The sequence below is a fragment of the Morus notabilis genome, unplaced genomic scaffold, assembly GCF_000414095.1.
Source record: "Morus notabilis unplaced genomic scaffold, ASM41409v2 Scaffold2295, whole genome shotgun sequence".
Classification (NCBI taxonomy): Eukaryota; Viridiplantae; Streptophyta; class Magnoliopsida; order Rosales; family Moraceae; genus Morus; species Morus notabilis.
Window position 1 is genome coordinate 60,405 of NW_010366587.1, and position 2,393 is coordinate 62,797.

A 2,393-nucleotide genomic window follows, 5' to 3' on the forward strand; every position below is an offset into this window, starting at 1 on the left:
AAAGTTTTCAGAGAGAAATTGTTTCACTTCATATAGCAAGCCCTTATCATTAGTTGCAAGTAAAATATCATCCACATATAGAATAAGGAAACAAATCTTGCTCCCACTGACCTTCTGGTATATATATTGATCCATGATGTTCTCCACGAATCCAAATGAAGAGATAACATCATGAAACTTCAAATACCATTGACGGGAGGCTTGTTTCAATCCATATATGGATTTCTTGAGCTTGCACACCAAATGCTCACCACGACTAGAAGAGAATCCTTCTGGTTGTTTCATGTAAACCTCTTCTTCTAGTTCTCCATTGAGAAATGCTGTTTTCACATCCATCTGTTGCAACTCTAAGTCAAAATGTGCAACTAATGCTAGAATGATACGAAGGGAATCTTTCTTAGATACAGGAGAAAAGGTCTCCTTGTAGTCGATTCCTTCCTTTTGAGTGAATCCTTTAGCAACGAGTCTTGCTTTATGTCTTTCAATGTTGCCTAATGAGTCTTTCTTTGTCTTATAGACCCATTTACATCCTATGACTTTGACACCATCAGGCAACTCAATAAGATCCCATACTCCATTAGTTGCCATAGAATTCATCTCTTCTTTCATGGCATCATACCATAAATTTGATTCCTTGCTATCCATGGCTTGTGAAAACATTTCAGGATCATTTTCGGCTCCAATGTTGTAGTCAGACTCTTGTAGATACACAACATAATCACTAGGTATTGCTGATTTCCTTACTCTAGTAGATCTCCTTAAAGTTGTATCAACATTTTCTTGAGGATCATGTTGTGCAACTGGTTGTTCAATAATTTTTGGCAATTCTTGAACATCTTGATCTATTGGATTGTCATCAGTAGTTTGTGGAGCTTCAACAATTGGTTGTCCAACACCTGTTTGAACCTGAGGGGTGTTGTGAATGACAATCAATCTGTCACTTGAAGTGGAAGGCTGAATATCAGTATGATTTCTTCCAGAAACAATGTCCTGAAATCGATGACTCCCACTATTCAAGTCATTCTCAAGAAACTTTGCATTTCTTGATTCCACAATCCTAGTGCTGTGAGATGGACAATAGAATCTGTATCCCTTAGACCTTTCAGCATATCTGATAAAATATCCACTAATGGTCCTTGGGTCCAGTTTCTTTTCATGTGGGTTATAAACTCTTACTTCAGACGGGCATCCCCAAACGCGCACATGTTGCAAACTCGGTTTCCAACCTTTGAATAACTCAAAAGGCGTCTTTAGAACAGCCTTGGTTGGAACTCGGTTCAATATGTACGCAGTCGTTTTAAGAGCTTCTGTCCACAAGAATTTAGGAAGCTTGGAGTTGCTACGCATACTCCGTACCATGTCCATTAAGGTTAGGTTTCTTCTTTCTGCCACACCATTCTGGTCTGGAGAACCAGGCATAGTGTATTGGGCAACTATCCCATTTTCTTGAAGAAACTTTGCAAATGGACCAGGTGCTTGTCCATTTTCAGTGTATCTACCATAGTATTCTCCACCTCTGTCTGATCTCACGATCTTAATTTGTTTTCCACATTGTTTCTCTACTTCAGCCTTAAAAACCTTAAAGGCATCCAACGCTTCGTTCTTGTTATGAAGCAAGTAGAGATACATATAACGTGAGTAATCATCTATGAATGAGATGAAGTATTTTGGACCTTGTGAGTCCATGTCTGGACTATAAATATCTGTATGTATGATTTCTAATATGTCTGTACTCATTTTTGCACCTTTCTTGGATTTGTTAGTCTGCTTTCCCTTAATGCAGTCCACACAAGTTTCAAAATCAGTAAAATCAAGAGTACTGAGTACTCCTTCATTTACCAATCTTTTAATCCTTTGAATAGAGATATGCCTAGTCTCCGGTGCCATAACATTAGAGGAATTGTCATTTATAACACTTCTTTTAGTGCCAGTGTGAACATGCATAGCATTATAAGTGATATTATTTTGCAAGTTAATAGAGAAAAGACCATCAGATAATGTACCATCTCCAATAAGATTAGATTTATAAAACAAACTGAAAGAAGTTTCATAAAAATTAAAGGAATATCCCAAAGGTACAAGTCTTGAAACTGAAATTAAATTCCTAGAGAAACTTGGAATATAAAATGTCTTTTCTAAATTCAAAATAAAACCACTACTTAAAACTAAATTGCATGTTCCAACAGCCTCCACATGTGAGCGCATCTTGTTCCCTGAATAAATGCACTGCTCACTTTCCACTGGCTTCCTTAGGTTTCGCATACCCTGCAAGGTATTTGAAATATGGATTGTAGAACCAGAATCAATCCACCATGTGTTATAAATAACATCAACCATATTAGATTCATAACAGACAAATGAGATTGGTATACCTTTCATCTCAAGCCATTTCT